The sequence below is a fragment of the Mycteria americana genome, chromosome 24 (genome assembly GCF_035582795.1).
Source record: "Mycteria americana isolate JAX WOST 10 ecotype Jacksonville Zoo and Gardens chromosome 24, USCA_MyAme_1.0, whole genome shotgun sequence".
Lineage (NCBI taxonomy): Eukaryota > Metazoa > Chordata > Aves > Ciconiiformes > Ciconiidae > Mycteria > Mycteria americana.
Window position 1 is genome coordinate 5,980,699 of NC_134388.1, and position 13,522 is coordinate 5,994,220.

General features: G+C 47.9%; 1 protein-coding gene across 1 annotated transcript in view; it reads left to right on the forward strand.

Annotated features, from left to right (window-relative positions):
- Positions 1-356: 356 nt before the first annotated feature.
- SBNO2 (strawberry notch homolog 2) overlaps positions 357-13,522 on the forward strand; it is a 67,093-nt gene continuing 53,927 nt past the window's right edge. The window contains exon 1 of the mRNA XM_075524226.1: positions 357-484. The gene's annotated coding sequence lies outside the window, so the exon portion shown is untranslated. The remainder of the gene's footprint in view (positions 485-13,522) is intronic.

Here is a 13,522-nt window from a genome sequence, read left to right on the forward strand (position 1 = left end):
GGACGGGGCTGCCGCACGCCCCGCCGCTCGAAGGGCCCGGGCGGTGGCTTCTGGGCCGGGAAGCGCCGCTCCGCGGGCAGCTCCCGGCGCTGACCGGAGGGAGGGCGGCGCAGGCCCTGCCCGCGGGGAGACGCCAGCTCCCGCCGCGGCCGGAGACACGGGCCCGGGGGTTCCCCCGGCCCCGGGCCCTTCCTGGCCCCCGCGGCCGCTTCGCAGCGCCGCGGGCCCTGCTGCCTCTACACCAGCCCGGGGCCCGGGCCCTCCCTTGCCGGCTCCCGCCGCGGCCCGGGCCCGGTTCCCGCCCGTGCCGGTTCCCCCCCGCTCCCGGTTCCCGCCGCCGCCCCGGCCCGGCCCCGCCGGCCCCGCCCCCCGCCCACTTCCGGCCCGGAAGTCCGTGTCCCCCCCAAGATGGCGGCCGCGCGGAACCCGGAAGTGCCGAGAGGCGGTGGCCGCCGGGCGGGAGCCTGAGCCCCCCGGGACGCAGGTAAGGGCGGCCCGCGCCCCGCTGCCCCCGCCGCGGATCCCGCGCCGGCAGCCCCTCGAGGCCGGGTCGCGGGGCTGCCCCGGGGCCGGTGGCTCTGAGGCCTCGGTCCCCTCGGGCCGCCGCCGCACCCCGTCCCGGTCCCCTCAGCGGGCGGAGAGCCCCGGGCCCCGCTCCGTGCGGCCGGGCCGGGGGCGGTCCTGGGGCCCTACGGGGGGGAGCGCGGCCCCCCGGCGTGCCGCCGCCGCGGGCGGGCCTGCCCGGTGCCGCCGGTCGCCGCTGAGGGAGCGGAGCGGGCCGGGCCGCGGCGGGGCCCTCGGGCTGCCCGGGCCGCGTGTGGCTGTGCCTCGGGGCCGGGGAGCAGCCGGGCTGGGGGCGGCGAGCGCCAGCCCCCGCTGCCCCCCGGCCGGGCGGGTCACTCGTGTTTCTCCACGCGTGTCCGTCTCTCGGGAGGTGCCACGGGTGGAGCCGGGGTTACGGCGGTGAAACGGTTACAGCCCGCTGAGCGCGGTGGTCGGGGTCCGTCCCGTTTGGTTTGCGAAGAGCCGCTCTGCGTGTCGGCACCCGCCGCTAACGTGTTTCTCCGTCGTAGAAAAACGAAAGACGCGGCGGAGTGAAGCTCGTCCGGCGTCGGGGCCGTTTCTTCTGCCGCTGGTCCCGGTTTCAGGGAAGGACCGGCCTCTTCTACCTCTGCCCAAGGCCTGCTCCTGGGACGGGAACCGTTGCCTGGGCAGCAGCTGAGATGGCAGAGGCCAGCGAGCTCTCATTTTTCTGCGCTCCTTGTTCAGCTGCTTTGAAATCCGGTGCTGTGAAAACGTGTACAGAAATCCTTCGCGGGCCAAGGCCTTGGTTGCCAAGTTTCTGCCTGTTGTGGTGTAGCTCTTAATGGCCCAATTAAGAGCCTCCGAAAAATAGAGCTTATGCTAACAGACTCTTAACTCTAGTGCTGTTAGCGGTCACCGGTGTACTTGGTTCTTAACATAATTAAATACTAGCGCAGGGTTTAAGAGCTCCGTTCTCAAAAGTAACTATAAATATCAGCATAAGAACTGTGACTTCAAATTAGTGTGCTCCATTTACAATTAAAATAAGATGGCCTTTTGCAGGGCAAGTTCTGCAGGTTCAGTGCTGGGATCTAAAAGCCTGCAAGGGTGTTCCTGGCTTGTGCGCTATTACTGTTGGAAATTTAGTGGGCAGAAGGGTATCGGCTGTACCTGTGCGGTGCCGTTGTCTTCTGCAGATTATCTACGTGTCGCCTGAAATGTTGATCTCTCTCTGACCTACGTGGGTACGTCTAAACCGAAGAACAGCTGCTGCTGGCAATGCGTTTCAGTGGAAAATTACGTACTAATACTTTTGCTTTGAGTTCAGGGAACATTGTGCATCCCATAAAGCAGTAAAAATTTTTGCAGAGTTCATTACGTAGGATGCCAGCTGGAGACTCTGGAAGCCTGAATTCTGTTCTTATCTCTGCTGCTTGCTCTTGTTTTGATGGCGGTCTATTCGCTTGACGTTCGCACCCTCACTTTCCCGCAATAAGACTTAGACCTGTAGCAGCTCAGCTGAATGAAGTCTCGTTCAAACAGTAGTGTGAGTACTCTTCAGAGGAAGAACACTCGAATTGTCCAAAGTACTTTTTCAATCGTTGCCAAAGTAGCAGCCTAAAACCGTCTGAAATCTCAGCGCTTAGCGCTGGCGTAGTGCAAAGCTGGCGTTATCCTGGAGTGCCTGAAACCACTGTATTCCGTCTGCCAGCCTGCCTGGTGTTAGGTGCTGAAGTTAACTGACGGGCATTAGAGGGTCTCTGTCTCATTAGAGAGTGGCGGTTTTTATCTGGGGCTATTTCACGCAGTAGCTAGGATGGCTGACGAAAGTTGAAAAAGAAAGGTACGTTTCCCCCTCCTCCCTCCTTCGATAGTGTTTTGCCTGTTCTTGGAACCATACTCGTGCTTTTGCTGGGCTTTCAGGCCAGCTGAAAGAGAAGGTATTTTTTCTTTATAAAGGAAGATGTAACGGTAAACCCACAGAACTTGACAGGAGATGGCACGGCCAGTGCATTTTGCAACTTTTTTTTTTCTTGAACGATTAGATCTCAAGTTTGATCTTTTAAAAGCGTTCTGAAAGGTTTTGCTGAGTCCCGTGTGTGGGTTTTTCTTTTCTTATGTATGAACTCATACCTTTTAAAAAAAACCCTAGAAATTCTTGCTGTTTTGCTAAACGCAGTTTCCCCCCATACTTTACCTTCTTCAGGGTCTTACATCCTCATCCTTGAACAGGAACAGACTTCTCCTGTTTGTCCCTCCCTTTGGCTGCCTGGTTGCTTGCTGTCGAGTGTTGATGTTTTGTTTTGTGCTTGCTGAGCTCTCCACGCAGTGGGTCCCCCCCCCAGTCCCTGCCGACTCTGGAAGAAAAAAAGCAGGACCAAGCGTCATGTTTCGTCATGTGCCAGACATGGGACAGGCTGCATCTGCCAGACCGGACGCTCACTGAAAAGCTACAGCTACTTTCATCGCAGGTTTTTTTAACACTAAAGTATACATGGACGGGAGTTTTATTAAATTTTTTTTGTTTAAAATAGTGAGCATATGGTGTGTTTGAGGGTTGTGTTTCCTGACTGAATAGGCCTCTTTAATGGTTAAGTTATAGATCCCTGAAATGGAGGGTCTATAATAAAAATGCTGACACAGGTTTAAAGCTTTTTGAATAGTGACACTGTAATAAAGAGCTAACTGTGTAGTCACTGAATACTGCACTGTGACTTTTAATCGTGAGAGTCTGGATCTCTCAGGAAAGCCTTCTAGGCTTAATTAGGAGTTTTATATTCTCCCAAAATGTTTTTTCAGCTTAAAACTCTTCACTCTTTTTGGTAACACGATCAAGGTCTGTAAACATGTAGCTATGCAAGAGGGGAATACATGCCTCTCTCAGAGAAAGTATACATTGAGCGTGCCTGGAGGTTGGCTGGTTTGAAATGATGTTTATGTGCTTACGATCAATAGGGAAGCAGGCTTTGATGTCCTGGAGTATTTTTTCTGCTGCGAATGGCTGCACGTGAAACAGAACATCGAGGCCTGCTCAGCTCCGGTGGAGAGTGTTTCTTCCAACCTGTCTCTTGTCATTGAAATGGGGGGGTAGAGCAAAGCGCAGAGAATCCGGGGACCTGTGTTTTCTTGGCTTCTGACCTTAGTCAGCCAAGTTCTTTGTGCTCTTCTCTTTCCCTTTAATTAAGTAGTGTAATGATGCATTTCTACCTTGCAGGTGTGCTTCAGAGGTTGACTTCATCAGTGTTTGTGTGGGGCTTGTGTTACAGCTCCGTCCAGGTGTGCTTCGCTGCTGCCGGACCTTGGCTGTGCTGAGCGCCGTGGCTGCCGTGCTAGCTGGCAGCCAGCACCCGTCGCGCTCTCGCTGTGGTTTCTTTTCTTCCAGGACCGCACTGGTGACAGGCGTGAGAAGGGGAGCAGCTCTGATGCTCCCGGTGCCCTGCTCGGGCTCTGCCCCGCTGGCGGGGGGTGTTCAAGCCCCTGCTTTTGAGAACGGTTTTGTGCATTTGCTGTCTGAGCCGCTGGACTGACTCAACCTGAGCTCTGCCTTACAGGGCTTGCGTGTTTACGCTTTGAAAATTTCAGTGCATGGTTGTGTGAGGGTGATGCTGTATAGATTTACACAAAAATGTGCTGAGTGTTTCTTGGCAGAAGCGTGTGTAGTGAATGGGGAGGCATTTTTGCTCTGTCCAGGAATAGTCGTATCTCTTCTCCGAGGTGGAAGAGCAGGGACAGATGGAATCTGTCCCTGCCGTACAAGCAAGCTTTACTTTGAGCCTGGGTCCCTGCTGGGGCAATATTTTGTTGCTCAAAGCAGAACATTTGAATTTAGAGACAGGCCATCAGTGAGAGCAGCCTGCGAGCGGAGGGGATGGCCGTCTGCTTTGCAGCCGCTTCACTGTGGGGAAGTAACATGAAACTTGGAACAGCGAAGCGGGGACCCGACAGCTCCGCTGGTGGAGAAACAGAGCCCAGGGAAGCAGGAGAGATAATGTTCTGGAGTCACCATGAGCTGCATGAATGAAAAGTGAGGTCAGCATTGCAGGTAGCATCAGCAATTAACTTTAATTGTACAGCCTTGAAACAAAAGTATCTGTGGAAGAGTTAAGGCAATGTATGTTGGTGGATAGATTAAGGAACTTTCTGTTGTTGCTAAAGCTGCTGTGCCACTTAATTGCCTAATATTAATCCCTGGAAATTTAGGGAATGGCACATTGGGGTAGATGCCAGCAACAAGACTCCAGATTAAGCTTTTTCCTTCTCGTTATTTACTCTTGCATTTCTGTGCGAGGATTAAGGCCACTGTGACTCTCACAAATATCCAAACAGCACCAGGGAGTGTCCCAGTGGTGGGCGGTGCGATTCTGGGTGCAGCACAGGCCTTGGTTGGTGCAAAGGTGCTTTATACTGGTGTTGATCCCTCTCATGGTGGGGAGAAGAATGACCTTGTTGGTGTTTGGTAGGGGTGGGTGGATGATGGGGAGGTGAGCCTCCTTTCCCTACCAGCTGCGCTTGCTCTGGGGCCTGAGCTCGTTCCCGTGCGATGGGGTGGCAGTCACCGTCTGCGCAGTCCGTCTCCATACGTGGATGCACTCGGCCGTGCTGTACGGCACCTCCTCGCTAATGGTATGGCTATTTCCGTGGCAGACCTGTACAGTATAAATACAGCCGCTGTTCTCTTCCCTAATAAGTCAGATTTTGCCCTGAGTTTGTCAACCGCGGTTCCTTATTCTGTTCCTTGTTCTTGCCTGTGCTCCTACAGTCCTTGCAACGTGACCTGTTTCGAGTGTTGTTTTTCAACTTTTATTTTTTTCCTGGCACTTATAATAATTAAGTCTGTTACATGCTAATTTAAACCTGCCTGACTTGCTTTAAGTCTACCTGTGTGGGACAGTTAATATTTTCTTGTAAAGAGAACTTTTCCTTCCAAAAAGCTGTCTTTGATTTCCCCCCCGCCCCCCCCGTATGGTCTGAACTTCAAATGAGGAGGAGCTAGCACTGCTTGAAGTGTAAAGCTCTTCCTTTTCATTCTTGAAACACCGCTGTCTTTGGAGGGCAAGTTTGCTCTTTTGCCTGCACCACCATATATCTTGCATAGATCTGGCAAGAAGCTTTGGAATGATCTCAATTCTTCTTCCCTTTGCTTACAGCTATCTCGTTCCAGCAGTTAATCTGTCAAATAGATTGTTTCACCTGGCAATTCCGTATTGAGCTGCATAGCCCAGGTAAGCAGCAAGGGTTGCCCCGTTTCCTCCTCAGTGTTGCTCGGGCGCCTGGCAGTGCCGTGCCTACGCGCTTACAGCTCTACGCCTGTACAGAGCAAACGCTCCCAAGCACGTTCTTCCTTGCCGAAAGCGTTCAGGAGATCAAGGTGGCTTAAAGTCCTTGGGTTAGCATGCCCTAAAGTGATTTCATTTTCATCACAGATAATAAGTATCTTTTAGGTTGGTGTTATCCTTTGCGTTTGCAACTGGACCGGGTTGTATTCCTCATCTGCCTAAGGTTAGATTTTTCACCCCTCTTTTCTGTAACTCTGATAGTACTTTGAAGTTGTCTGCATCAGGCTCACATTTTTTTCACGATTTCTAATATGCAAGGTTGGAGACATATTCTTCCTTTCTATGTTTCCATTGAGATAAGCGCATGGAATCAGTATAACTCTAAGATCATTCCTGGTAAGGAGAAAACTTTGGATTCTTTGGCTTTCAAATATAAATTGACCAGTTGCTCGCTTAAGAATAGTAGAGAGCTAGAGTGAGTCACCCACAGTATCTTCTGTTTCTGTATTAACGTCTGCCTTCTTTGTAAATTAACTTGAAATTCCTTTTCCAACAGTGTTTCAGGTACTTAAACAAGCAGTACTGTATTTAATTTCGCTCTGCAAAGAACTGGATTTGCCTAATGAAAAAGAGCTGAGTTGCAAACAGTGGAGAGCATGAAAAAATGGTATTTCCATTCATGTTTTGCCTTATCTGCAGGGAAAAGGTCTGATACTTCTGTTCGTGTTGAACTTTTGTACTCGGATGCTATCTTTTGTCTGCTAGACCCTATTCTAAATATGATGGAGCCTCATGGTAGCTCTGCGAGGGGCCCATGACTGTATCAGAAGGGTAGATCCTAGCTTCTCTCCCTTGGTTTTCCTGTTTCTCCGAGTGAGTCACTGCTGGTGACTGGGGCTCTGATTCGAACCCTTCCCTTCTCATCCCTCAAGGCAAAACGTTGTTTGGTCTAAACTGTCAAAAAATATGGCAAGAAGAAACGTTAAAGGGGAACTTGAAGCTGCCTTGGCGTTTGAGACATAAAAATGGCTTGATGTTCCGTCGTATGAAGTTCCCATTTCTTTGGGCAGTTATATACGAATGGTATTCTGCAGAATTCCGTCCAGCTGCAGCTCCCGCGGGTGCCTGTGTCGATGGCTCACCAGCGGCAGCACGTTGGAGGAAGGAGTGGATGGAGCGGGGTAGGGGAACGAGGCTTGGGGCTCCCTTTCTGCTCCGTGGGTGTGGGTGGGCAGGTGGGAGGGGAATTAATCTGCAAGCAGGAGAAGGAACTAGATCAAATTTCTGAGGTCTTTTTGTCATTATTGAGTGCATGGTAATTCACGATCAGCAGGTTTAGCTCTGACTGTTCTGTGCATACCTGTGGTTTCCTAGCTGTCTTCCTTTAATGGAGACAATTTAAAATACACTAACAAAGCCTGAAACACAACAGGAGGAAGTGCTTGCATTTACTGAGCGTACAATGGGTTATTTTCACCTCTCTTGATTGCAGATACCCGAGAACTGAGCCCTTACCCACAGCTCTATCGATCCTGATTATTGCAGAGCAGTTTGTTATGTTTTTTGAATTGGAAATTGTCTGCCGCAGTGCTGGTCCGATAAAATTCTAAAAAGCTCAAGCTGTTAAAAGTTAAAATTTGTGCTCCGTAACCTCTAGGTGTGATGAATTGCAGACTGAAGCTGCCCCTTACTGTCTGGACTGAATAGCAAACCTTTAAAAAAACTGTTATTAATATTGAAACTTTCTATAGCTTAATCAGAAGAGCTCGTGATATAATCAAATTGCTCACGGGGCTTTATCACGCTATGCAGGGAACCAGTTTCATGATTAAACATAGGCTACTCAGCCGTAAACGAGCAAGTCCAATGGGTTTTTTCATGCTCCTGTAATCATTGCTTGAGTGCCACCACTCTGAACCTGGGAGATCACTTTGCTGTTTCTTAGCGATGCTTGCAGAAGCAAATTACTGAAGTTCTTGAAGTTAGGAACCTTGTCCAGGCACTGGTCTGCAGAGCCTGTGTTCTCCTCTCCCAGACTTTACCCTTTATGCCTTCTTTAACGTAATTGCTGGGAATGGGAGCCTCATCTTTGGTGATTCTAGGAAACTTCTCAGCTTGGTCTAAGTAAGCAGCTTTACAGATTGTGCTTTGAGATAATTTTCTGTAATTATATAGGTTTTGTGGCAGGGAAATGGAAAAAATCCATTCCAGTGATTTTTTTTTTTTTTTAGGGGATTTATCCTTGCACTGTTTGGTGCTGTAGTTTTTTGGTTTGGGTTTTTTTTTTCTGGTGGGTTTGCTTTTTTTGGTTGTATTGCTCCCTGAATAGTTATCATGGCAGTGGAGTGCTTCAGTTAATTCTATGTGACAAATAACCCATCTGGAAAATCAGTCTGATTACTCTGCAGTTCTATGAAGCATAATCCACTTGGGAAGCTTTTTGAAATTCCTTGTTAGTGGTTGGTACCTCCTTGTACCAAGGACCGTTTCCTGTGCTCACGGGGATGTGACGTACGCCACGCACCAGGGTTTGTTTCGGTATGATGTCCTAGTATGACTTCTGTCATTGAGTTCAAGGTTGCTATTTTCCATGATTCTGCATTCTTTATTTTCTAGCGCTATAAAAAACTTGAGTCAATTCTCGATTCTTGAATTTGGTAGTAGCACTCTGCTTGTTTAGGTTGTTTTTTCCTAAGTAGAAAATTTAAAAGTAAGTAATCGGCAAACATCCCGTGTCTGGTTGTCAAAGGCTAACAGGACAGGGGAGAGTTTTTTAAAAAGGTTTTTCATCTGTGACTTGTGAAAGAGAGTTTTAACTCTATGGTTTGAATCTTAGATGGTACCAGAGGTTACTCTAAAACTTCAGAAAAAATAAGTATTAGTCTATGTAACTAGAACCTTTTTTGACTGCTAAGATCAAAAGTTGGTGTCAGTAATTAAATTTTTGTTCACTGCTGGCTCTGGAGTTTCTAATACTCCCAAGTAAATTAGCGGCTGATAGTGCCCTAGTCTTGTTTTTAAATAGATCCTGGTGGGCCACTTGCATGCTTGTGTAATGGAAATGACCTTAAACTGGAGAGCTCTGATTTGCCTTAACGGTGGGAACTGTTACTTTGTTGGAGTATATTTGGTAAGAGAAGAAGTGGCAAAATGTTTAAGGAAAAGTTTGCTGTAACAGTTCACTTGCAAGCTGTGGGCCTCTGTGTTTATCAGTTTTTATTGTTACAACGACAGGATGGGATGTGGAAATGAGAGCGCTTTGGCTTGCAAGGAACTTGCTGATTTTCATGGTTTTCCGTGACGAGGCTGCCTGAAGGATGGTGAGACAAGCACATACCAAAGGCTGTTTCCACTTCTCCTGTTCTTGTGACAGGTATTGTCCTGCTGGCCTCGGGCTCATGTACATCTCTGAAACTGGCTTTAGTCAGTTTTTTCTTTAGTTTTTTCTTGGAATTTGAGTGCATAAGCTGGACAGCAGCCCCCTCTTATCAGAGTGTGAGCTTATAGTGAGAGCTGTTACAAACTCCATGTTAATCATCCCAGGAACCTGATGTAACTGCCGTCTTCCTGCATGGAGAACAGAAGATTATTCTGCAGCACTGAAGCTTTGGCGGAGAGGAGAAGGTTGGGTTTGGTGATGTCCAGCGCATGCTCTGCTGCCGGGTTGCTGGTGCTGCTCTGGTTGGACAAGAAGTGCCTTCAGCATCCTCTGGCATCGAGGCAACGGATAGAAAGGGTGCAGGGTGTAGAGTGAATTCTTGATGCCTCTTGCGTCCTTCCCACTGTTATCGATGCTTGGATGTATTTTGGAATATACACTAGCTAGAGACCCCCCGTAAACCAAGGTGATACCGTACTCTAGCTTTCTGATTTCCATGTTTGTATTCAGACTTTAGTGGCTTGTTCTGTGTAAGTAAACGCTGACAGGGCACAATTGCATTTATCAGAACTAGCAAGGAGCTCATGTGGGTGGATGGTTAATGGCAACCTTGTGATGGTTATTAGCTGTTGTATGACGTGTGTGCGTTACGGTAATGTGTCTTCAGCAGTGCACCGTTTTCTTTTGGGCTAACTAGAAAATTTTGAGGGGATTCGTCCTCTTTCGGTGTGGCCTAGAGGACAAGACTGGGAGTCCATGACATCTGGGTTTCATTCTTAACTGTTACTGGTTTTCTTGGCATCTCCGAACAAAAGATCTCTAGATTTTTGGGTTGCCCATCTATAAGGCTGGACTGCTGTTCACTTTGATCTTTTCAGAGGAATTATGTCATGCAAATTCAATGCGTTGTCTTTTACCATCTGACCATTGCTCAAGCATAGAAGTTTACAGTTCCTTAAGCAGTTTTCCTTCATTTTGCTGATTGGGTGTGATGTATTGTGCAAGAGTTTTCCTAAGGAACTAACTCCGTTTTAGGGAAAGGCACTCTGCTCTGCAGAGAATCCGGCCAGTGCAGTCTGGTGTTGCCAAGACACGAGATAATGTAGAGCAGGCAGGGAGAAATTCTGGTATTGATTTTACCCTTCATAAGTTACTTTGGATGTGTGAGTAAAGCTGTATATTTGCTACAGCTGTTACGGGAATAACTGCTTCTGATTTCTTATCGAAAGCTGTTATAAATGGGAGAAAAAAAAAAAAGCAGCAAAACCCCCTGAAGTCACTGGTGAAAAGAACAGACACGGTATTTTCAAGGCACCAGAGGATGTCGATATCTCTAAAGCAGTCTGTGACATTGACCCTTAGGTCAGCAAACCTCACCACCTCTGTTCAGGAACAGCTGAGCAGTATTTAAAGGTAATCTTTAAAAAACAAAACAAGGGAAAAAAAAAGGCTGTCTTCCTTACAGCCTTGCACTGCCAACATCTCTCTTGAGTTGGAAGGCTGGAGGATCTTGGAGCAGGTTGATGGAAGTGGAAAACAAACCTAATGGTAGGTTTGCTGCTCTGCTCCCTGCTGCTTCATTTGGGGATTGGGATGTTGTAGCACAGGCTTAACTTGTAATCTAGGTCCTCTTGTCAAATCCACCAAGACAAGAAGAAAAGCGGGGAATTTTATGACTGGGGGGAGGAATGAGGCAGGGCTATTTTTTAAGCAAACCCTTCCATTTAATCTGTTTTGTGCACTGGAGATAAGTGGAGCCATGATAAACCTTTGTCGTGTCTCTTATTACTTTCTTCCTTAGATGTAACTTAAAATTTCATAGGATCTCTTCTGGACCACCAGTGGCATCGGAGAACAATTTAAAGGAAAAGAAAAAAGCAACCCTAAAGCGCAGCGAGGAAGGCATCCCCTGGGATGATTGTGTAGCCATCATGCTGAAGCATAGGTTCATTTCTCGCTGGTGACGCTTTTTACTGCTTCTCTTCACAATGGGCTTGGGGTCAAAGTCTGCATTTATGCATCCCTGCTCACGAGTTCTGTTGCAATAAATCATGTGGCTTGGGAGGAAGAAGTCCTTGAATATTTTAATGTCTTTGCGGTCTTCTGTGCGCAGAGCCACTTGATAGGTGGGACGTGAACGTTGGGCTGCCTGAGGAAATTCATCTGCAGTCCTTTGTCTTCAGGAGATGTAACATAAAGCAGGTTTCGCTTAAATAATAGGACTTCAGCATCGATGCTGAATTCGTGCGTGGTTGGGGCCAGAGGACCCACTAGTAGTACTGCTGCTCCTGCAGCCGCACTGGTGAGCTGACTTTTGTCAAGGAAGGCCGTGATTAGGCAGCTTCTAATGAGGCTTCAAGGCTACAAGTGGTCGACAGGCTGTGTTTTGGGAACCCTGGTGCTAACGTTTGGCTAATAAATCCAGAGGCCTGAGGCCAGTGTAACAATATTAATTAGGATGCTGGAGTGCTAGCTAAATGTTTTTAGCTATTTTTTGCTCCTGGGCTTATGGACTATAAAGCCTGAGTGTGGATTTTATGGTGTAATAAAAAGAAACACTTCTGCTTGTAAAAGAATGAGACTGCAGTAAATCTCTGGTGACATAAAGCCAGTGAAAAGGATCTAGGTGATCCCAGGCCTTTGTAAAGAGTATTTATTCTGTTAGTGATTAACTAAAAGGGTCTGAGATTTTTGTAGCTTAATCATCTTTTCAGGTAGCCTGGTGTTACTTCTGCTGGTGTATAAACTTTATTCTCTGGAGGTGATGTTTCCTTGTGCTTTCCTGGGGAAAACGCTTGCGTCTTGGTCACTTAGTCTCTCTCTCTCTCTCTCTCTCTCTTTTTTTTTTTTTTTTTTTTTTTTTTTTTTACAATTTGTCAGGCTGTGGGAAGAGGCAAAGATTGGATGAGCAAACTCTGCAGTCTGTTTAAACCCACAGCTGCTGGGAGGACTGGCCAGTCTGCTCCTGGGGAAGTTGCCTTCTGCTCCGCAGCCCCACCCCGATGAGCCGCAGCTTTCATCCAGCACGGGCTTGTGAGCTTACGTAAACCATGTGCATCCCAGTGTGACTACCTCTTTAGCTAAAATAAAAGGGGGAATACTTTTTTAAACCGCAAAGTGCTTAGCCTCTGGCAAATGATTTAATTCAGTCTGGAAGCCTGCGTCTTGTGAAGGCATTTGTGCGCCCGCAATTTGTTCGAGGAGCAGAGGCAGCGGGATTGTCTGTCTCTGCTCTTCACCCGGAAAGTCCCCTGAATGCGAGGGTTTTGCCTGGCAACTTTTCACCAAGGGATTGGTGTCGGCCTCTCCGCCCTGGGCTCGGCGGGGATGTCGTCGGTCCCCTGCAGGTTCTGCAACCCGTGCGTGCGAGCCCTGCTCGAAGCTCTCCTGGCATGGCTGCTGCCACCAGAGAAAGAAAGAAAGAAAGAGTCACTTTAATTTCACTTTCCATTACAAACGCAGAAATAATTTTGTCGGCTGAAAGGTCACTTATTTTTAAAGGGACTCTGACTCAGAAATGACTTTTCAAAAATACTCCTTCTAGCAAGTAGTATCTTCTAAGTGATCAAAGCTGGCATATTATACATTGCAGCTTCAGTTTGTGCTACTTAGTTTTTCTGCTTGGCTAGCTTGCTCGATGAGAATATATCGGCCATTTTCATTTACTCGGCTGGTGTAAATGAAATTTACTCATGCTGGTGGCGGACAGGGTCATGGGAGGCAGAAGAGGGACAAAGAAAGATGCAATGGAAGTGGACATCATGGATGCTTTTCTCTTGCTCCTCTGGTTGTATAGATTGCTTTTACCATATTTTTTTTTTTTTTTAAATCCATTAAATCCAATTGGAAATTGATGTTCTGTGGGGTTATGGAGAATTTAGCGGAAAAAAATCAGAAGTTACTTTGGAGGTTTTGACTGAGAAGTTTCATTGAAGGCAATGTCTTATCGTGAGGTTAATCCCTGCCTTAAAACTCTTGCTTTAGCAAGCATGATTCTGAAATCTCATCTTGCTAGCAACAGGGAAAATGCAAGACAGCTGATACATTCTTATATTTGTTAGATTAATAGTATTCATGCTATAAGTATGCTATCCGGTTTGACCTTTGTGCATAGCAGTGGTGAAAAGTATTAGTGCACACTGTGCATCTGCTGTGAAATTAGGGAGACATCAAAGCCCAGCGAGATCGGAGACGTGAGCGCACTCTGACCCCGCGAGGTGATTCACCCGTTGCTCAGCGTGGCCATCGGTACTCCGTGGAACGATGTTCTACCTACATAGCACATTTTCATGAAAACGGGGGATTTTGGGGAACTGATCATCATGAGTTTGCACAGAAGTGC